Genomic DNA, 24,486 nt, shown 5'->3' on the forward strand with positions numbered 1-24,486 from the left:
ATTACCATAATAAGATTTCCTAGAGTTTCTCCTATGTTATCTTCCAGGATTTCATAGTTTGGTATTTTACATTCAAGTGTGTGATCCATTTTGCGTTAACTTTTGTGAAGGGTATAAAGTCTAGGTCTAGATTCATTTATTTGCATGTGGCTGTCTGGTTATTCTAGCACCATTTGTTGAAAAGGCTATTTTTGCTCTACTCCAGTTCCTTTGCTTCTTTACCAAAGATTAGTTAACTGTAGCTATATGGATTTATTTATGGACACTTTATTCTATTTCATTCATCTATTTATCTTATCTTTCATTAATAACACACTGTCTTGGTCACCATAGCTTCATAAGAGTCCTGTCACTGAGTAGTGTCAGAATTTATACTTCTTCTTCAGTATTGCGTTGGCTTTTCTGGGTTTTTACCTCTCAATACAAACTATAGAATCAGTTCATCCATGAAATAACTTAAAACAAAATTTTAATGGAGTTGTACTGAATCTTTGCACCAGATTGAGAAGAACTGACATCCTCACAATACTGAGTCTTCCAATCCATGAACTTGGGATATCCACTTATTTACTTCTGTGATATCTTTCATTAGATTTTTATAGTTTTCCTCATATAGATCTTATACATATTTTGTTAGATATATACCTAAGTATTTAATTTTTGTAGTGGTATTGTAAATGGTATTGGGTTTAAAATATCAAATTTGCCTTGTTTATTACTAATATACAGGAAACAACAGACTTTTATACATTAATCTTATATTTTGAAACACAGCTATAATCACACATTAGTTCTAGGAGTTATTTTGTTGATTCTTTTGGATTTTCCATAATGATTAGGTCCTCTGTAAAAAAAGACAGTCTTACTTCTTTCTTCCCAGTCTGAATGCCTTTTATTTCCTTTCTTGCTTTACTGTATTAGTTGGAAATTGCAGGATGATGTTAAAAATGATTGGTGATCTTACTGAGAAATCTTCATGTTTCTCACTATTAGGTATGATGTTAGCTATAGGTTTGGTTTTTTTTTTTTTTTTTTGTAGATTTTTTATCAGGTCGAAATCCCCTTCATTCCTTTTTTTTTTTTTTTTTAAGATTTTATTTATTTATTTGTCAGAGAGAGAGAGAGCGAGCACAGGCAGACAGAGTGGAAGGCAGAGTCAGAGGGAGAAGCAGGCTCCCTGCGGAGCAAGGAGCCTGATGTGGGACTCGATGCCAAGACGCTGGGATCATGACCTGAGCCAAAGGCAGCTGCTTAGCCAACTGAGCCACCCAGGCGTCCCAGTTTTTTTTTTTTTTTTTTTAATCATAAGTAGGTAATGTGTTTTTAAATGTTTTTTCCACATCTATTGATATGATCATGTTGTTTTTCTTTATTAGCCTATCAATGTCATAGATTACATTAAATGATTTTCAGATATTGTACAAGCCCTATCTGACTGAGTATAGCTGTGATAAATTCTACTGGTTGCTGTGTATAGTTCTTTCTATAAAGTGTAGGATTTGATTTGCTAATATTTTGCTAGGAACTTTTATTTTATGTTCATGAGATAGATTAGTCCACTAGTTTTCTTAAAAAAAAAAAAAAAAGAAAGAAAGTGTGGTTTTGGTATTAGAGTAATGGAATGAGTTAGGAAGTACTCACTCTGATTCTATCTTCTGAAAGAGATACTAGAGAGTTGGTACAATTTCTTCCTTGATGTTTGGTAAAATTTACCAGTGAGCCAATCTTGGTTTCATGCTTTCTCTTTGGGAAAATAATTGATTACAGATTTAATTAATTCATACAGATACCCACTTAGAGTATCCATGTCTTTCTGTGCCTTTCAAGGAACTGGTCCATTTCATGTAAACGTCCCTCTAATTGTTTATTTTATTAATTTTTTTTGTGAATACTTTTGACTGGTTGTATTGTTTAGAGGTGTCTTGTTTATAATCTACATATTTTGGGACTAAGTTTTTTGTGACTAAGTATTTCTTTAAATTAAAATACACATTTGTGCTTCTATGGTGCTAATACAACAATTATTTCTAAAGGATTTATAGTTCTATCTCATGCTACCCAATCATTATCCTTAGCAGCCAGTTTCTCTCATTAATAAAAGGTAGAGCACAGCCATAGGCAGCCTACTTAACATGCATTATTCAGAAAGGCTATTCAAGAGGACAAAATCGTCTTTATTTTTAGATAAAAGCAGTACTTTGTAACACTCTAAGTTGGAGATAACTACAAAATAATACTGATGGTATTTCAAATCTTAGAGAAGAAATTTCCTGGGATCATATAATTCACAGGATAGACCAGCCACATTAGCGTTACTTGAAAGCAGCTTAGAAATGCAAAATATTGCACCCATCTTTGGTATTCTGAATCAGCCTACATTTTAGTAAGATTTCCAGGTAATTTATTTACACTTTAAAGTTTGAGAAGCACTGCTCTAAGGCTAATAACTATAACTGAAAATTTCCTCTACACCAAAGAAACCTGTATCTGAAATCTGCTAAGATCAATATGGACTTTGAGATTTATAAGAGTGAAGACTGATTAACACTCACCCAGAAGAGTTCTTCTTTAACAAGTTATATTGCTTTCTTGTTCTGAGCATTAGTCACTATTTTTATGAGAAAAATTAGTAATTTTATATCTTTAAAAGAGAAAAATATTTTTCAAATCTTATAAAAATACTAAATGTTAAATCAAAGAATTTCACTTTTTACTTTTGATAATACTATTAACAAAACAAAATGTATTTTTATTCCCACACAAGGTACTTTTAATGATTATAGAAGAAACTACAATTATAGTGTTTGAGTAAATAATCACATAAACCAGTATATGAATGCATAGTAACATAAACTTTAGGAGATATACAAGTTTGTCATTAAAACTTTAAAGATGATAATAGCTCATCTTGGGTCCCTCTTTTGCTTCTCAAATAGAGAAGTCCTATGACTTGATTTGTTAGGACTGAGATGTAAGTACTTTCTTTTACAGAAAATTAAATTTCTCATAAGACATCTTTGTCACTCATTTACTAGATTTCTGGGAAAGACCTTTTTGTATATACTAATTGAAGAATGTTTTTACATTTAAAATGCATAATTATATAGTAATAATATAGTAATTACCAATTAAAAATTTTAAAGATTGTTCATTTCCCACTTGCAACTCATGATAATCAAACACAGTTCCACTAGAAGTTTAAGCACACTGTTTAAGCAGATTTTAAAGTGTACTAATATAAGAAAAAGTGTCAAAACAAAAATGCTCTATGTATATGATAAGTATGTCTTATTTCAAAAAAATCCTCAGAGTTCTTTAATTTTGTAAGAAGCATTAGAAGTACTTTCTTGAATGTAATATTTTGTTGGGGTTTTACTGTACCCCATTCAAAAAAGATTGAAGCAGAGTAATGCTTTGAATTAAAGAGAAGTGATGTAACTAAACATGGTGTAAGATTTGTAACTAAATATGCTGGTAATAGAGAGCATGCAATTATTATAAAAGATAAAGAGGAAATAGATTTTGTTAAGAATTCTTCCTTATGTTAATGACACCCTTGGCTCCCAACCCTGCGATATTCCTTGAAGATATTACTTATATGTAACATGAACTTAACAGCTGACCTTAGGTAATTCAATAGTGGTTTTTGCGACAGCAGATCACAGACTTAAAAAACTTATTAGAGGATGTCAAAAGAAACATGTATTAAAAATCTACTATTGGGGCACCTGGGTGGCTCAGTCGTTAAGCATCTGCCTTCAGTTTGGGTCATGATCCCAGGGTCCTGGGATCGAGCCCCACATCGGGCTCCCTGCTCAGTGGGAAGCCTGCTTCTCCCTCTCCCAACCCTCTGACTGTGTGTTCCTTCTCACTGTGTGTCTCTCTGTACAATAAATAAATAAAATCTTAAAAAGAAATAAAAATAAAAATCCACTGTTAAGAACTATATTCAGATAGGACAAATGAGATGGAAGTATCATATGTTCACTACACATAATGTAACTAAACCACAGAACATTTCAAAGCCACACTTCAGCATTCATGAGATGTACTTAGGCACATTCTGAGCTGTTTTTCCTTTTAGAAAATGCTGACTCCAAGGCTCTCACTTAGAGAATTTTGTTTTGACATAATCATTTCTGGTTGATGTGTCCTTAGATACAATGACATGATGCAGCTGCACACAGTGCTAACCATTTCAGCCTATTGGTCTTTGCAAACCTTTGTCACAATCCTGAATGCTTGATTTTGACAAAGAATAGGCTCAGTGCACCAAATAATATTTTCTATAATGGCTGTACCAATAGTTGTTGTGCACTAATCGAGGGTTCCCTTTTCTCCATATCCTCACTGACATTTGTTGTTATCTCTTGTCCCTTTGATATTAGCCATCATCACAGGTATGAGCTGCTATTTCATTGTGGTTTTGATTTGCATTTCTCTGATGATTTGTGATGTGGAGCCTCTTTCCATATATTTGTTGGCTACTTAAAAAAATATAGAAAAAACTCATACATCTCAATAGAGAAAAAATAATTCAATAATTCAATTAAAAAAAAACATGCCTGTACTATTTTAATCTGAAAATTGTAGCTCTCTTGATGGTTAATGCCTAAATGTCAGCTCTCTTTCAAGAGTTCTCCAAATATCTTCCACTTTCATACTCTTCACAAAGGTCCTTTATTGCCTCTTGAGTTTCTCTTCAGCTACTCTCTTCTAGCTAATGTCCCACATAGTCCATTGTTATTGGGGTCATGCCATCCTGGCTCAAACTTGGCTATATTGCTCAACATCCTCTTAATCTAAAGGAAAGCTCATATCTTTTTCCCCACTAACACTGGAAATAAGAGCCATCCCCTATGGAGCCCTCTCTCTGTGTTCTGCTTCCTAGCAAATACCAGCTAGTCTTTATTCCTTTTCCAGTGAGAGTCAGACATGAGTCTCTATACTTTCAAAACTTTTAGATGGTTCCTTGAAGTCCTATTCACATGGCTTCAGTTGAAAAGGAGCATATCCTCCCTATGAAGAAGTGGGAGAGGAAAAGCACAGTACTCCAAAATTTTCCTCAAGGAAATCCTATTTGCCAGTCCTCACTCACCAGTTTACTAGACTCCTCTTATATATATAAACTGGAGGTGGTGATGGGTTAAGTGTTGCAAAACCAATTTGGGCCACTTTCCAACAAATTCTGCATAGATGGTCTAGCACCTCTGTAAAATGTGTGGGCACTTAACACCCATTGTATTTTGCTTTTAAGCTGCAGCCAGAAAACAGCAGGAAAAGTCTCTCTTACTGCCCTGCTACAGTTATATAAAGGCAACTAAAAAGAGTAGACCTTTCCCATTATGGCTAAAACTCAGACTCCCTTAGAAGAAACCAGCAGATGAACATCAAACAGACCAAATTTGAATTACGTGGTTATGCATGCATTTACTTTTGATAACTCTCTTTTAATCAATCCGCAAGCATTTCCTATATACATATATTCACCAACCACCAGAAATTATTCTGAATAATTTAAGTAGAAAAAAACAGCTTTTCTCTTGAAGATGGAGTGTTTTAGAGACCTTTTGCTCTAATACAATGCTTCTAAAATTTATATATGTCAATAAGAAGAGAATAAAAGTATAAGCTTCTGTGTTTGAGAATACATTCTGAAGTAGCAAACAGCTGTAGTCTTCAAAATTGGATGAGGTATGTATATATCAGGGTCCATGAAGAATTCACAAAGAGTATACAAGAAGGAATATTTTAAAAGAATCAATTTTTAGATCAACTCTTTTATGTGCACGTACTCAAAACTGATCTTCCCAAGAAGGAACATGTAGTTTAGTCTTGTCCCCTTTCTCAACTTTGTTATATTTTTTTCTTTGCCAACTTAGATCTTATTTCCTTCCTTTCAGATTTTACTATCTTCCCTCATTCTAGGTGGTAAAAACTCCAGAATAACAAAACATAGCAATGTTTTTCACAATGTGGCTTTTGATTTTGAAAAACTGAGATTCTGATGAATGGATAAGAAATAATAAATATTTTTCAGTTCAGTGGTTTCCAACTATTTGAATTCAACAAATAATTGAGTTGTCACCTGCTATGTTTTTTTTTTTTAAGATTTTATTTATTTATTTGACAGAGATCACAAGTAGGCAGAGTCAGGCAGAGAGAGAGGAGGAAGCAGGCTCCCCGCTGAGCTGAGAGCCCGATGTGGGACTCGATCCCAGGATCCCGGGATCATGACCTGAGCCACCCAGGTGCCCTGTCACCTGCTATGTTATTAAATAGTTTTTGATGACAGATCACTATGTGGTTTTAAGCATATGATGAGAAAGAATTTAAAGAATTCAAAGTCATTGTTGTAATTCCTTTAATTCTCACCTATTTCTGTGAACAAAGTTTTCAGAGCTTACATGTATAAAAAGAAAAACAGAATCAATGATTAATACGATCTTATTCTAACAAGTAGATTTGTCACCACACATATGAGCTAGTTATAAAAAGTCCATATAACTTATTAGTATATGTATTTGATAAAATTTTGCTTTTAATCTTTAATGAGTATTAAAACTAATATTTTATATTTATAATCATTATATGTTTTATATTTAAATATATTATATGTAATATATATGAGCAGGTCTAAAATGTATTTATCAAATTATTAGTTGTAAAATTGTAAAAGCAAACAAAAAGTATATCAGTAGGAAATTAAATAAACTATGGTACAGTTATATATGGGAATACTACATAGCTACAAAAAAAAGTAAGAAAGTCTCTATCTATTGACTGATAGGAGTGACTTCCAGGAACTACTGCCTTGTCAGTCTAACTAATGCACTCTTACCAAAGATATCCATGTCCTAATCCTCAGAATCTTTAAGTATTACTTTGCATGGCAAAAGATAATTTGAAATTAAGGATTTTTATATGGGGAGATTATCCTGGATAATCCTAGATTGTCCAGGTAGGCTTTAAATGTAACCTCAAGCATCTTTGGAAGAGGGAGCAGAAGGAAGATGTGATGACAGAAGAGAAGATGATATTAAGATGGAAGCAGATACTGGAGTGGTTTGGCTAGCAGCCAGAGAATGACAAAGCAATCTCTAGAACTTGGAAGAGCAAGAAATAGAAAGAATCAGCTCTACAAATACCTTGATTTTAGACTAGAAAGACAGTTTTTTGGATTCTGACCTCCATAATTCTAAGGTAATACACTTATATTTTTAATGTCACTATATTTATGATAATTTGTTACATCAACAATGAGGAAACTAATATCACTGTCAAAAGAAAAAATTCAGTACATTTTATACAGTATGTTCCATTTTATTAAAGAACTTGTAAATGCTTAAAAGACATTGGAATTGGCTTGCATATGCCTGAAAGACATTAGAATTATACCAAAAAACTAATAAAAATTATTTCCTACGGAATACAGGTATAGAAACAAGATTCTCAATGCTTGCCTTATTATAGCATTTTGATTTTGATCCAAGTGAAAGTATAACCTATTTAAAACAAAACAAATGACAGATAAAATTTAAAGAGAAAAAAAGGTAGGAAGTTGAAAAATCTGGTTCTTAAAAAAACTAATTCTGTTTTACACTTTCAACAAATAAATAATATAAGAAATAGTGGTATTATTATTTTTAAGTCAGTATGTATCATGCCCTAGACATCTACAAATTTAAACTTATATGGAGTATTTTTAATAACAATTTTAAGAAGTTAGAGAAATATACAGTTTTCGTTTTTGTGTTTTTTATTATGAGAGCGGCAAGGGGAAATGGTTTAAAAAATCACTGTTACATAGCAAGAACTAATTTCCAATCATTTACATACTTTTTAGTAATTCATATAAAATTTTATCCCAATTATAGTTATTCAAAAAAAAATCAAAACACTGTATTCTAAATCATTTCACATGAGACAAGCCATCTCATTGTCTGGTGGGTGAGATGCTACTGCATTGTATCTTCAGCTTTTGAAACTTGCCCTGAGCTGAAGCTCACCTATAGCCAAGTTCATTCTGCTTCTCTAACTACATGTCACAGAAATGTTTGGGTAGAAATAGCAATAGTGGTTTTGCTAGTATTATTCGTTTTTCTTATTTCTATATGTGCTCAGCTAGTATAATCATTGGGAGAAATATCCAGAATCCTATCAAGGATTTGGTATGGTTCAGATGTTCCAAGCACAATTGTAGAAATTTTCCATGAGTTGTTCTTTTTCTACCTCATGGCATCCTGAAAGGACCTCTCATCTACTGTATGTAGAGTACATTTCAACCCCAATCTACTTTTCCTACAGCATTTCCATTTCCTGCTTGTTGCTTAAACTTACAGTACTTTTTGCCATTCAGACGAAAGCTTTTGTGGCTTCAAATTTGATGCCCTCTCTATGGTGTTTTATAATAAAACCCTATATTCAGACTTCAAGCTACAATTTCTATATCCTTGAATTATTGCTACAATAGTGTTGTATAACAAGCCACTCATAAACATAGTGGCATGAAAAATAAAGTATTAATTCACTAGTCTGTGGGGTCACTAAGTACTTCTACTTTTGGCCATAGGTCTGAAGATCAATTAAGGCAACTTTACCTCATTTATCTTATTCTTATCCTCTGGTTAGAGGGCTAAGGCTACCTGGAAGCTACTAGGAAAATACCACCTAGAGCATTTTATTCTCATGTTAGATGTTGGAAGCTCCTGGGCATCTTAGGATTTAGAAACTTTCACCTCTCAGGAAAGTTGTCATTCCCATAATGTATGCACCGATTGTGATTTGATACTCAAAATTGCATTCTGAAACAAGAGAAAGGTCCCTGCCAAAGGAAGGTGTGGCCAACAACGGCAGTGAATTGAGAAGCCAAGAAATATGAGAAAAAAAAAAAATAAACGGTGCCTTAAGGGACAAGGAAGAGCATAATACCAGAGAAAATGTTTGGATGAATAAGAGATAATTGGATGATTTGTAAGAAGAATGGGTAGCACCAGCATGCTGCACTATTCCCAGGCATTAGAGTGGGGTGCAAGCTGAGAACACTGAGTCATGGTGCTGGCTTTCTGCTCTATGTTACCATAAACTTGGAAGTGCTGGACAGTCATGCAACAACTTTCCTGGGACAGGCCAGCAAATAGCAAAAGTACTGTGGGACCTCCCCAAAAGGAGCAGTGCAGGTCTGGGTTGTGGGAGTCCCTAAAATTTGGAATTTTGAAACAGAGATGCCTGGGTGGTTCAGTCAGCTAAGCATTTACCTTTTGCTCAGGTCGAGTTTCCAAGGACCTGGAATTAAGCCCCACGTCAGGCTCCCTGCTCAGCGAGGAGCCTACTTCTCCTTCTCCCTCTGCCCCTCCCCCCGACTCATGCTTTCTTTTTCATGCTCCCTCTCTAATAGAAAAAATCTTCAAAGAAAGAAAGCAAAGAAAAAAATAAAGAAAAGGAAAAAGAAAAGAAGAGAATAGAAAAGAAAAAAAAAAAAAAGAAAGAAATTTGGTCATGTACCTGATAAAAACACTCTAAACAAAGGCAGGATGAATGCAGGGGTCTGATAGAAACCAGGAACACAAAAGGGGTGATTGATTGTTCTTCTTTGAGGGTTCCCTGGAGAGTGGAGGGCATGAAATTTTCAGACCTGGGGCTAGAGAGTGGGGTGCTGGCACATTCATCCAACTGAAAGACATCAGGGAGCAAAACAATGCCACTTAGTGGAGGCCAGAGCTGCTTACACTAAGCCCCTTCCCCCTGTGCTCTAAGGTGCATTTTCACTAGGTCAAGTCCACTAGAGACTGAGTGTAATAGGCCCCTCCCCCAGAAGACCAGAACAAACAACTTGCTCATACCAAGTCTACTGATCATAGAGTGCTACAAATTTCGGCTGTAGAGGAAATAGGAACTACCTTCCTTTTTACTTTAATTCTTTTTATTATTATTTTTTCATTTATTTCCTTATTTTTTCAAGTCCTTTTATTTTTATTATTTTCTGTATTTTGTATAGTTATTTAATTTTTGTTCATTTTCATTTTATTTATTAATTTTATAACCTAGATTCCTTTAACAAGCAGGCCAAATATTCACCCAGGATCTAGTTTTTTGTTGTTGTTGTTTTTTGTTTGTTTGTTTCTTGTTTCTTGTTTTTTTTTTTTCCACCCTACTGTTCTGACAAGTTGGAGAAATTTACCCCAAAAGAAAGAACAGGAAGTACAACTCGCAGCCAGGGACTTAATCAATAAAGATATAAGTAAGATGTCTGAACTAGAATTTAAAACAACAATTATAAGGATACTAGTAGGTCTTGGAAAGGGGATAGAAGACCATAGAGGATCCCTTACTCCAGAGATTAAAGAACTAAAATCTAGTCAGGCTGAAATTAAAAATGCTGTAACCAAGAGATACAAACCCAAATGGATACCATAAAAATGAGGATGGATGAAGCAGAGGAGCAAATCAGTGACACAGAAGATAAAATTATGAAAAATAATGAAGGTGAAAAGAAGAAGGAAAGAAAGGTAATAGATCACAAAGGTAGACTTAGGGAACGCAGCAAGTTATTAAAATATAATAGTATTTGTATTATAGAAGGCCCAGAAGATGAAAGAGAGAAAAAGGGGCAGAATTTTTATTTGAACAAATTATTGCTGAAAACTTCCCTAATATGGGGAAGGACACATACATCAAAGTCCAAGAAGTACACAGACCTCCCATTAAATTCAACTAAAGCCAAGGCATATCATATTCAAATTCACAAAATACACAGACAAGGAAAAATACTGAGAGCAGCAAGATAAAAAAATCCTAACCTACAAGGGAAGACAGATTAAGTTCACAGCAGATCTGTCCACAGAAAGTTGGCTGACCAGAAGAGAGTTGCAGAATATATTCACCATGCTGAACAGGAAAAAAGCTCAGCCAAAAATTCTTTATTCAACAAGCCTCATTCATAATTGAATAAGAAATAGATACAGAGACAAACAAAACCTAAAGGAGTTTGTGACCACTAAACCAGTCTGACAAGAAATTTTAAGGGGGACTCTGAGTGGAGAAAAAAAGACCAAAAACAACAAAGACTAGAGATCAGAGAACATCACCAGAAACACCAACACCATAGATTACACAATGGCACTAAGTTGTATCCTTCAATAATGATTCTGAATGAAAAGGACTAAATGTGCCAATCAAAAGATATAGGGTATCAAAATGGATTAAAAAAATATGACCCATCAATATACTGCCCACAAGAGATTCAATTTTCTCCTAGAGACATACACGGACTGAAAGTGAGGGGGTAGAGAGCCATCTATCATTCTAGTGGACATCAGAAGAAAGAAAGCCAGTATAGGCATACTTATATCAGACAGACTAGATTTTAAAACGAAGAATGTAACAAGAGTTGAAGAAGGACATTATATCATAAGGAAAGGGTTTATCCATCAAGAAGATCTAACCACTGTAAATATGTATGCCCCTAACTTGGGAGCACCCAAATATATTAATTAATTATTACATATAAAGAAACTCCTTCATAATAACATGATAATAGTAAGGGACTAACACCATACTTACAGAAATGGACAGATCATCTATGCAGAAAGTCAACAAGGAAACAATGGCTTTGAATGACACACTGGACTGGATGGACTTAACCGATATATTCAGAACCTATCACCCTAAAGCAGCAGAATTCACATTCTTTTTGAGTGCATATGGAATATACTCCAGAAAAGATCACATACTGGGTCACAAATCAGGCCTCAACAGGTACAAGAAGACCGAGGTCAAACCATGCATTATTTTCAGACTATAATGCTATGAAACTTGAACTCAACCACAAGGAAAATATTTGGACAGACCAAAAATACAAGGAGGTTAAAGAACATCTTACTAAATAATAAATGGGTTAACAAGGAAATTAAAGAAGAATTTTAAGGGACGCCTGGGTGGCTCAGTTGGTTGGACGACTGCCTTCGGCTCAGGTCATGATCCTGGAGTCCCGGGATCGAGTCCCGCATTGGGCTCCCAGCTCCATGGGGAGTCTGCTTCTCTCTCTGACCTTCTCCTTGTTCATGCTCTCTCTCACTGTCTCTCTATCAAGTAAATAAATAAAATCTTAAAAAAAAAATAAAATAAAAAAGAAGAATTTTAAAAGTACATAGAAAAATGGAAAATTAAAACGTGATGGTCCAATACCCTGGGATGCAGCAAAGGCAGTCTTAATAGGGAAGTGTATTGCAATACAGGCCTACCTCAAGAAGCAAGAAAAGTGCCAAATACACAACCTAAACTTATACCTAAAGGAACTAGAAAAGGAACAGCAAATAAAGCCTAAAGCCAGCAGAAAAGGGGAATAACAAAGATTAGAACAGAAATAAAGTTATAGAAACAACAAAACCAGTAGAAGAGATCAATAAAATGAAGAGCTTTGTTCTTTGATTTAATAAAATTGATAAATCCCGAGCCAGACTTACCAAAAAGAAGAGAAAGGACCCAATATATAAAATCAGAAGTGAAAGGGGAGAGATCACAACCAACACCACAAAAATTAAAAAAAAAATTAAGAGAATAGTATGAAAATTTATATATCAATAAAGTGGGCAATCTGGAATGGACAAATTCCTAGAAACTTACAAATTATGAAAACCAAAACAGGAAGAAATGGAAAATTTGAACAGACTCAAACCCAGCAAAGAAACTGAAGCAGTAATCAAAATCTCCCAATAAACAAAACTCCTGGGCCAGATGGTTTCCCAGAGAAATCACATCAGATATTTATTTATTTATTTATTCATTCATTCATTCATTTATTTATATACCAGACATTTAAAGAAGAGTTAATACCCATTTTTTTCATACTATACTAAAAAAAGAAAAGAAAGAAATGGACAGACACTTCCAAACTCATTCTATAAAGCCAGCATTACCTGGATTCCAAAACCAGATAAAAACTCCACTAAAAAGGAGAATCATAGGCCATATCCCTAATGAACATGGATGTAAAAATTCTCAGTAAAATACTAACAAATCAAATTCAACAGTACATTTAGAAAATTATTTACCATGATCATGTGGGATTTATTCCTGGTCTGCCAGGTTGGTTCAATATTTGCAAATCAACCAAATTGATACACCACATTAATAAAAGAAAGGATAAGAACCATATGATGGTGTCATTGGTGCAGAAATACATTTGAGAAATACAGCATCTATTCTTGATTAAAAAAAAAAACTCAACAAAGCAGGGATAGATGGCACATATCTGAATATCATAAAGGCCATATATTAAAGAGCCACAACTACTATTATCCTCAATGGGGAAAAATAGAGAGCATTTCCCCTATGGCCCAGAACAAGATAAGGATGCCCATTCTCACCATTACTACTTAACATACTACTGGAAGTCTTAGCCTCAGCAATCACACAACAAAAAGAAATAAAAGTCATCCAAATCAGCAAGGAAGAAGTCAAACTTTCAGTATTTGCAGATGACATGATATTCTATGCCGATAACCCAAGGACTCCAGCAAAAAATTGCTATAACTAATACATGAATTAAGCAAAGTCACAACATGCAGAGATTAATTGCATTTCTATACACCAATAATAAAGCAGCAGAAAAACAAATCAAAGAATGGATCCCATTTGCAATTGTACTAAAAATACTTATATCTAGGAATAAATCTAATTAAAGAGGTAAAAGATCTATACTCTGAAAACTATAGAACACTTATGAAAGAAATTGAAGAGGACACAAAAATTGGAAAAGTATCCCATGCTCATGAATTGGAAGAACAAATATTGTTAAAAAGTCTATTGTACCCAAAGCAATCAACACATTTAATGCAATCCCTATCAAAATACCACTAGCATTTTTTGTAGAGCAAGAACAAACTATTCTAAAATTTGTACGAAACCAGAGAAGACTCCAAATAGCCAAAGCAATTTTGAAAATGAAAAACAAAGCTTGAGGCATCATGATTCTGGATTTCAAGTTATGTACAATGCTGTAGTCATCCAGACAGTATGATACTGGCACAAAAACAGACACACAGATCAATGGAACAAAATAAATAACCCAGAAATGGATCCACAACTATACGGTCAACTAATCTTCAACAAAGCAAGAAAGACTATCCAATGGAAAAAAAGACAATAAATGGAGTTGGGAATACTGGACAGCAACATGCAGAAAAATGAAACTGGACTACTTTCTTAAACCATACATAAAAATAAATTCAAAATAGATGAAAGACCTAAATGTCAGACAGGAAACCCTCAAAATCCTAGAGGAGAACAACCTCTTTGACTTTGGCCATAGCAACTTACTAAACTTACATCACTGGAGGAAAGGGAAACAAAAGCAAAAATGAATTATTTGTACTTGATAAAGAGTTTCTGCACAGTGAAGGAAACAATCAGCAAAACTAAAGGGCAGCCTATGGAATGATAGAAAATATTTATGAACAACATATCTGATATGGGTTAGTATCTAAAACCTATCAAGAATTTTTTATCAAACTGAACACTCAAAAAACAAACCACCCAATTAAGAAATGGGAAGAAGACATGAATAGATACTTTTCCAAAGAAGCCATCCAAATGGCTAACAGACACTTGAAAAGATTTTCATCATCACTCCTAATCAGGGAAATACAAATTACAATCATGATGAGGTACCACCTCACAGCTTTCAGAATGGCTAAATTAACAACATAAGAAACAATAGGTGTTGGCAAGGATATGGAGAAAAGGGAACCTTCTTGCACTGTTGGTGGGAAGGTAACCTGGTATAGCCACTTTGAAGGACAGTATGGAGGTTCCTCAAAAATAAAAATAAAAAAAAAATAGAACTATCCTACAATCCAGCAATTGCATTACTAGGTATTCACCTACAAAAATACAGATTCAAAGGGGTATATGTACCCTGATATTTATAGCAATAGTATCAACCATAGCCAAACTATGGTGAGTACTTCAAAGTCTATGACAGATGGATAGATAAAGAATAAGTGGTATATAGATACAATAGAATATTACTCAGCCAACAAAAAGAATGAAATCTTGTCATTTGTAATAAGGTGGATGGAGCCAGAATGCATAATGCTAAACAAAATAACTCCATCAGAGAAAGACAAATACCATATGATTTCACTCATATGTGGAACTTAAGGAAAAAACAAAACAGAGGAATAGATCAGAAAGGGAAAGAAAAAAAGAAGAGGTGGAAGCAAACCTCAAGAGGCTCTTAACAATAGAGAACAAGCTGAGGGTTAATGGACAGAGGTCGGTTGGCATGAGATAGGTGAGGGATGGGTACTAAAGAGGACAATTGGTGAAGCCCTGGATGTTGTATGTAAGTAATGCGTCACTGATTCTACTCCTGAAACCAATATTGCACTGTAGTATGTCAACTAAGATTTAAGTAAAAATTTTTTAAAAAAGAGAAGAAAGTTGGAAATATGAGCTCTAAAATACTATTAAAAAATCTCTCTTGGTGGTTTGAGATAAGCATACAGTAAATGACTAGGAAAGGGTACATTCTGGCTATTTGTATGGTCTGTTAAATCAAATTACACTACCAACTAAAAAATATAGATGTCAATAAAATACAATTAAGGTATTTTGATACCTAATGTAGATATCAGATGATCACATTTGATCATAGTATAGGGGATCCGGGTGTGGGAAATGTCCAGACTTAAGTTCTGTTTGGAAATCCAGAAGGCAATCAAAGCACCAAAGTCTGCGGATGTTCCTAAGAAGCTGTGGTTTTCAGAGTGTAGCTCTGTGGATACAGTAAGAAGACAGCTCTGGGGTAACAGAAAGAACATTATACCTAAGATCAGATGATCTGGGTTTGGTTGGCTCTGCCACTTGCTATGAATCTGTCATTTAATTATTTGAACTCTAATTCTCATTTTCCTCCTTAAGGACAATAAAGACACTGTGCTGTAGATCCATTTTATACCAACAGAGTGAGCTTTAAAGGCACGCTGATCTGGATTTAATTTCATCCCCATTACTTACTAGTTATATAATCTTACAAAAAGCTCTCTGAATCAGTTTTGTAATCTGTATAATGGGAATAACCCTAGCTCCTTAACAGAGCTTCTGTGAAAATAAAATGCATTATTATAGCACATACACAACATAGTCAACACTTATAGTAATCTGTATTTGTACTGCATCTTCATATTGGATTATCATAGAAATTCAACTACTACTACCTAGATGAAAGGTCCTAACCCAGTATCTGACATGTCATACTCAAAACATAGATTCATTCATTCAAAATGTTAGAGAGATACTGACTCTCCAATAAATTCTTATATTGTATGCATTAGGACTTTGTTAGATCCAGTCATGCAAATTTTATTGTCCCCATTTTTCAAAATAATAAAATGTCTTCATTTACTAAATCAAAAAATATAGTTCATGTTATCTGAGTAACACAAATGGATTTATAATGACAATGGGATACAGTTGAAATTGGGACTATGTCATCAATTTTTTTTGTACTTCGCAAATCATTCATTATGTCAACTTTAGAGTAATTTGTATTACACACCATTCATGGTTCTTCTTCTTAAGACATTTCAACAGTTCTCCTATATCACCTACCAAATGAATTTCAAACTACTTAACATGATGTGCACACTCTCTGTAATTTTATTGCTATTGCCCTTTAATTTTCTCTCCCTATATTCCCTATCTCACACTTTTTAATCTAGTAGTTCTCACTGCTTACATTTCCCTAGATATATGGCTCTTCTCTCCACTCATGGCTTTGGTTGAGATACCCCTCTGTCTGGACTATTCCTATCTGCTTCCACCTCCATGTCCTTCTCACTCAGCTGATCTTTAGAACTTAGCCCAAATATTTTCTCTCTTCTGAGATGTTTTAACCACCTGCTCTCACACTTTCCTCACCCCATCTCTCTGTAGAATATATGCACCACAAGGTGGCTGTGATTATTTACCTTCAAGTCACCAGTCTTGTACTTAAGAAAGGTACTCAACAAATCACTATTTAATTAACAAATAAATGAAGCAAATGACACCCAGAGAGTATACGCAATCTGCCTAAACACACATAACTAAATATTTCCCTCGGAAATAAATTCCTCTGCATTATTTTGTTGTTAGAGGCTACAGAAAGTAATAATAATAATATAAAGCCATATAATATATAAATAAAACAACTGCATATTAATAACAGAACTAATAATACTTTTTTTCCCATTTAACTGTTTTGAAATTTGAGGAAAGAGAAAAGGTATTTACCTTTTAAGAGGCAGGAGGCTCTTAAGAATGCTTTAACTATAAGAGAACACTCATCCTATTGGATCATTTATTGATAGTGAAAATCTATTAGAATGTAACAGATACATAATTACCAAAGTCGTGTTTTCCTAATGGAAAAGAAAAAAAAAATCCTAACGTATGAGTGAAGATAAATAACTTGACTTTTATTTGCATTTTTTTTTAGCATTCTTGTTTGTCATGAAGAAATGTACAAAACCTGAGCTGAGTAGTGCAGGAAAATAAATTAAATGGTCTCTGGCTTATTTAAAAGCCAAATGGCAGGAAAGCAGCACTTGTCTGTAGGGGGGGCGGGGGGAAGCAGAGAGAGATTAGCAGGAAACATTACAGGCAAGATTCTTTGAGAGGGGATTAAATCAGCAGCAAAGCAATTAACAGTGTTGATGACTGCCAAGTAGATCATAGAAAACTTACCGGGCTGAAGCATGCATTTGATCAGTCATGCTTCACCTCTCCAAGTATGAGGACAAATGAGTCAGAATGGCAAATAAATGGATTAAATTAAATAACAATTTACAGTAGTTGAAACTTATCATCAGGAACACACTTTATGTGAAATTCACATTTATTATACCCAAAGTAGGCTTCTAAAAAAAAAACCTCAATGTTCAATCTTTAGGCACATAGTTTGCATTGACACCAATAAAAATATTATGGAAGAAGTAGTACTAGACTCAGCCCCCAAAAACGATACCCACCTCTACCAACTAGCAGACTTGTGACTTTATATAGAGTGAAAGAGCACTCCTTAATCCCTCATTTCATTACGATGAAGCATTATGAAGGTTTCAAGGAATTATAATGGTGCTTCTTAAAATTTAGAGCTGATCTGTGATCATAAAGGCAAAACAAACTAAAATTTATATTAGTGATATAATTGTTTCTTTTAGGATTTTATTTAGCCAATATTTTGGATTTTTATTGTTTCTTTTAGGATTTTATTTAGCCAATATTTTATGATTCTTTATGTTTATTTATGATTTAAAATCATATCAGCCCTTAGATAAAAGACAGTGTAAGTCCATTGCTTGGGACAACAGTAAAATGTTGATATGTGACAACAAGAGAACAGATTTCTTGGGTTATATTTTTTCTGCTGTCATTTCTGTTAAAAATAAGTTTCAGATGAAAAAGAATGAAATGAAAACAACCAAGAAAAAGATGCAATCCAAGATGGATGATGAAATTCAGAATCAACTAATTCTTCTCGGACTATCTCCTGACGGTGATAAATTACACTCAGATAATGATAATGATGCCAAAGTACAAATGACAGAAAAATAACTTTATTATGATTTGATTTTTAGTATGATTATGATCATTTTTGGAATCAAGAAAAATGAGGAAAAGTGTTAACAACTGGAGTTAAAAAGGGAAAGTTGTCATTACACTGTAAGCTAAAAACCAGAGTACAATGAAAGATAGAGACAGCAGTCTGGTTGTCTTTAGATGTCTTATTTAATCATAAGTTATACACTGTGTAGCCTCAAAGAATAAACTGGTACTAATATGCTCATGTTTTAAGAAAAAGACAATTTCTGAATAAGGTTTTCAAAACAGATGCATGGACTCAACAAATAGTTTTCTCTGCACTGATGGTTTGCTAGTGCATATTTTATAATTGCCTGAGAGTAATGTCATAGAAGAACCTAAAGTATTATAAATTTGTTGAATTTAATTCTTTGTTACCTCCTACCCTGAGGTTAAATAAACTTCTGATTTAGAGTAAATGAATCAGTGGTCCCTGAAAGTTTCTAATTTGTCTATGAATTAATAAAGAAAGAAATAAGTATCTGACAGGGCAGAGTGGGAGTTTAAGGAATATGACCTACAGAGGATAGGTAGTACCTGGGTTAGACAGTTAATTTGTTATGTATATATGTATGTATGTATGTATGTATATATGCACACATGCATGCATTTCACTTTAAATGACAATGGATTGTGAGAAGTGAACATAGCAAACAAGTTTAGAAAGTTTAGATCATATCTTATAATTATCCTTGAAGTATATGTTTCTACTCTTAGCATTTAATGAGCTGTTAGAATAGGAATGAGAAATATCTCCCAGGTATGCTGCAATTACTCCTTGCCTCTCCTATGAGAGAGAGGGATGTGAATCCAGAACTTTTCCAATGCCTTATAATTTAGTCTTGGAATCTAACACAGGGATCCAGGCACCCTATAGCACGGATCATTCTGAATCCATGAAGTAACACTTGTTCCTCATCTGTGCACAAATGATTTTGAGATGGATTGGAAAGACAAGCAGAAGTATATGTTTTAGGGATAGAAATAGAAAGAATAGATGGGGGAGATAAATTAAAATTATATGTTAATTAAAATTTAAAGTTAATTAATTAAAAGTTAACCAAAATAGTATCTCAGGTGAAAAATTCTAAGAACCTCCATTTTATTTTATTTTATAGTAAGAGAAAATTTTTATCTATTTTATTTAATAGTTTATTTAATAAATAATAAATAAATAATAAATAAATAATATATAATAATATATAATATATATTATATGATAATAATACATTATCATATAATATATTATAATATAAAGAAATAATAAATAACAAATATTTAATAAAAATAGTATTACTTATTTAATACTATTTTATACAAAATAGTATCTCAGGTGAAAAGTTCTAAGAACCTCCATTTTATTTTATTTTATAGTAAGAGAAAGTGTTCTGATGAATTCCCTCTAAGTGAATGGTCTAATGACTACCAATGACTACTTGAATAAGAACATTTCTTTTGAGATACAAACAGCAATATGGCTGGTTATAATGCTTTCATTATTCTTCCTACTTATCACTGAATCAATTATAACTCAGCTTATTGACATGTCCAAACGTAATTATTTTTCAGATGATTTTAAATATTAAAGTTCAGTTTTTGTCTTATCTGCTCTCCTAAGTATTCATAATTTTTAAAATATTTTAGTTCAATAAGTAGATTGTGGATACATAATTTGCTAGGTAAAAACAAATTTATGTTATGTGATAAAGAGTAATGCACTTGTAAAATACTTCTTTAGTATTCACTAAATCGTACTTATAAAGGGGGTCTAATTATTTTTAACTTAAAATGTCCAAGTGCAGACATTATTATGCTTCTTGTTTCTCTACAGGGTTGATGCTGGTAGCATTGAAAAGTGCTGGACTCACCTCTGTACACATTCTATTTTGTCTAATTTATCTGGACCTATCTATTGGTATACCAATAACCAGTTCACATCTAGATTATCTTGTTTGGGTTTACTCTCCATTATTTTAGGGAGCATTACCTTTTATAGACACTGATAAATGAAAACATTTACTGTATTATGTTTAACACTGTGAAAGGTCTAGAGATTTTTGATTATTATCCTATAGGAAAAATGAGAGAAATTTATATGTCTCTAGCAAGAGAGGGAGTAAACTTATCCTTTGATTCTTAATCATGTAGAATTAAGACTAATAAAAAATTCACAGAAATAAATTTTAGTTAACATGAATAAGATCTTTCTAAATATTAGCAACAAAATATCTGGAGTTAGACCCAAATTTGAATCTTGACTCCCACTGACTAGTCCCTAATCTTGGATACTTGTCATGTACATTTCAGCTATATTCTCTTTATAAAATGTAGAGGAAAATATTGAATTCAGGTTATTATAGAGATTAGTTGCTACAGTATATAAAAATACATTTAACATAGTTTCATCCTTGGGATTAAAAAATTGCTACTAAATCTACAAATCATAAAATATAAAAGAATATAGATTGAATGATCCCTATCAGAAATAAAGTATATTGTTTTTGACTAAGAAGTTACTATATACAAACTCTAAGTTTCTATTGAACCCTAATATTTCCTATAGCAAAGACTTCTGGCATAAAGGTTAAACTATGAACACTGTAGATCATGTAGACTTAAAATTGGTTCTACCCAAAATCCAATGTTAGAATTTATAATTCTTGCAGTCATACGTTTTAAAAATATGAGTATATACACACAATTAACCAAAGAGTTCAGTAAGGCTGCAAGACATACATTCAACACAATTCCTGTAGAAATCTCAACTTGACTTTTTGCAAAATTTTGGAAAGCTAATTCTAAAATTCATGTGAAATATCGAGATCCCCAAAAGCCAAAACAATCTAAAATAAGTAGAATAAAGTCTGGGGTCATACACTTCCTGACTTCAAAAATTACTATAAAACTACAGTAATAAAAACAGTATAGTACTGGCATAAAAATAGATCAGTGGACAGAGTTGATCCTAAAAATAAACCCTTACATTTATGGTCTACTCTTTAACAAAAGTATAAAAATAATTCAATAAAGAAAGAATAGTCTTTTTAAGAAATGATGCTGGGACAATTGGGTAGTTATATGCAAAAGAATGAAGATAGATGTATACCACATGCCATACACAAAAATTAGTTCAAACTAGATCACAAGCCTAAATTTAGGAACTACAACTCTAAAACTTTAGAAGAAAATATGGTAGGAGATTTTATGACCTTAGATAGACAATTCTTGTACCTAGCACAAAAAGCACAAGTGACAAAAAAAAAAGTTGTATTTCATGAAAATTAAAACTCCTATTCCTCAAACAACACCATCAATGAAAAAAAAAAAAATAGGACACAGAAAGGGAAGAAAATATTTGCAATTACATACCTGATAAGAGACTTATATCCAGAATTCATAAAAAACACTTACAAACCCAATAAAAAAGGCAAATACCTGAATTTAAAAATGACAAAAGGATTTGGGTATACATTTGTCCAAAGAAAATGTGCAAATGGCTAATAGGCACATGAAAAGTTGCTCAAAATCACTTCATTAGGGAAATACAAATTAAAATTTCAATTAGACACTACTGTAACCTACTAGGATGGTTAAAATTAAAGTTTTGTTGTTGTTTTGTTTTGTTTTGTTTTTTAAATAGGCAGTAACAAGTGTTATTGTAACATTTATACATTGCTGGAGGAATAGTAAAATTGTGTGGTCACAGGAAAACATTTTGGCAGTTCCTCAAAATGCTATACATGGTTACTCTACAACCGTGTAATTCCATTTTTAGGTATATGGTCAAGAGAAGTGAAAACATGTTCACAAAATACTTTGCAAGGAATATTCATAAAAGCCTTATCTGTAATAGTCAAAAGTGGAAATAACCCTAGTGAGCATCTACTGACGAATAGATGAAAAAATGTGTTTTATCTTAACAATGGAATATTGTTCAGCAACAAAAAGGAATACAGTTTTGATGGCTCTATAATTTTGTCAAACCTTGAAAAACTTTGCTAAGTAAAAGAAGCCAGAAGCAAGTTACATGATTTCACTATATGAAATGCCCAGAATAGACAGTTCATTAGAAATGAAAAAGGAAATATGTGGTTTCCAGGGTAGGAGAAGAGACAAATCACAAGTCATCTCTAATTAACACAAGATTTATTTTTGGAGTGATGATAATGTCCTCAAAGTAGGCAGTTATGATGGCTGCACAACTTTGTGGATATGCTAAAAATCACCTAACCGTATATTTTAAAAGGGATAATTCTGTGTGAATCATTTCAACAAAGCTGTTGTGAATAGAGAGAATTTAGTAAAATATAATTTGTCTAAAATGATAAATATATGAAATTATTTATTGTTTATAAATACACACATAGAAAGCTTGTTATACATAAATGCCAACTTCAGGGTCTTTGCTAATTAAAGATATGAATGAACAGGAAGGGATTACAATGGATTACATAAATTGCTGAAGTTATTTACACTTAACACTGTATTTGAAGAAGATACAACCAAATGTTTTGTTTTCAAAATCTAATGCTGAGTGAAATAAGTCAAGCAGGAAGAATCAATTATTATACAGTTTTACTTATTTGTGAACCATAAGGAATAACAAAGAGGACATTAGGAGAAGGAAAGGAAAAGTGAATTGGGGGAAATCGACGGGGAAGATGAACCATGAGAGACTGTGGACTCTGAGAAACAAACTGAGGGTTGTGGAGGGGAGGAAGGTGGGGGCGTTGTGTGAGCCTCTTGGTGGATATTAAAGAAGGCATGTATTGCATGGAGCACTGGGTGTAGTACATAAACAATGAATCTTGGAACACTGAAAAAAATTAAATTAAATTTAAAAACGCTAGGTGGTTGGCACATTCATTATAGTATTCATTATAATATTCTCTGTACTTTTTGTATATCTTAAATATTTTATAACAAAATATTTAAAACTAGAGGGTAAGTTAAAAAAAAAACAAACTAGAGGGTAAGCGATCACTATTAGAATAATAGGCTAAAAGAAATTCTGTTAATTATCATTATTCTGATCTATCTTCTTACCAAATGAAGTTTGCAGGCTAACAAAGGCTTACAAAGAAGCTCCTGAGACAGGAATAGCATAGATTCTGCAACAACAACAACAAAAACTAAGAAAACAAGTGCTAAGCAATTATCTATGTGCATGACAGCCAACTGATCAAAAAATAATAATAATTAAAGACCAAGCATAAAAAAATTCACTAATACAAATATTAAGTTTAGGCAAAAATCTATCTATGAAAGGCATGTACCACAGAAGGCATGCATTACTGTGTCATCTGTGATATATATTCCACATAACTAAGTGAAGAGGATATGAAATTTGGATTCAGAGAATCTGGACCCAGAATTTCATGTTCCATTTTCACTTGTGTTTTCCCGAGTCATAACTTCTGAGGTTGTCACTCAATTTTCAAGTTTACTGAAATGCCTAAATGAGCTGTTCAATGTTTTTTATGTAAATTGTAATGTGCTATACAAAATTTTAGTTATTTTGGGAATATACTTTACATTGTTAAAATGGACAATGGAAAAAAAAAAAGATTTCTAGGACCCAGAAATCAGTAAGAAATTGTGAGATGAGATAGTTATTAATAATGTGAGTGGATGGAGTGCCTAGATGGCTCAGTCAGTTAAGTGTTTGCCTTTGGCTCAGGTCAGGATCTTGGGGTCTTGGGACCTGGCTCCCTGCTCAGCAGGGAGTCTGCCTCTCCATCTCTCTGCCCGACCCCCCGCTCAGGCTCGCTCTCTCTCTCACAAATAAGTAAATAAAATCTTTTAAAAATTAATATGAGTGGATGACAGTAAAAGGATCTACTATAAATATGTAATTAT

Source organism: Mustela nivalis (genome assembly GCF_964662115.1).
Source record: "Mustela nivalis genome assembly, chromosome: 3".
Lineage (NCBI taxonomy): Eukaryota > Metazoa > Chordata > Mammalia > Carnivora > Mustelidae > Mustela > Mustela nivalis.